Source organism: Arachis ipaensis, chromosome B04 (assembly GCF_000816755.2).
Source record: "Arachis ipaensis cultivar K30076 chromosome B04, Araip1.1, whole genome shotgun sequence".
Taxonomy (NCBI): domain Eukaryota; kingdom Viridiplantae; phylum Streptophyta; class Magnoliopsida; order Fabales; family Fabaceae; genus Arachis; species Arachis ipaensis.
The window spans coordinates 33,026,781-33,027,378 of record NC_029788.2 but is presented as its reverse complement, the minus strand read 5'-3'; positions in this window follow the sequence as shown (position 1 = coordinate 33,027,378).

Genomic DNA, 598 nt, shown 5'->3' with positions numbered 1-598 from the left:
AAAAATTTTTTCAAAATATGTTCTTGATGTTCATCATGACATTCAAAGTGTTCTTGGTGTTCATCTTGACATTCATAGCATTCTTGCATGCATCACATGTTTTGATCTAAAAATCTCATGCATTGCATAATTTTCATGTTTTTCATAAAAATTTCAAAAATCAAAAAAATATCTTTCCCTTTTTCTCTCATCAAATTCAAAAATTTAGATTGACTTTTTCAAAAATTTTTAAAAATCAAATTGTTTCTCATGAGTCAAATTAAATTTTCAATTTGAAAATCTTATCTTTTTCAAAATCTTTTTCAAAAATCAAATCTTTTTCAAAATTCTTAGTTATTTTCGAAAATTCCAAAAATATTTTTCAAAAATCTTTTTCTTATCTTATATCATAATTTTCAAAAATAACATAAATAATTAATGTTTTGATTCAAAAATTTGAAGTTTGTTACTTGCTTGTTAAGAAAGATTCAAACTTTAAGTTCTAGAATCATATCTTGTGATTTCTTATGAATCAAGACATTAATTGTGATTTTAAAAATCAAATCTTTTTCAAAACTAATTTCAATCATATCTTTTCAAAAATATCTTCTTATCTTAT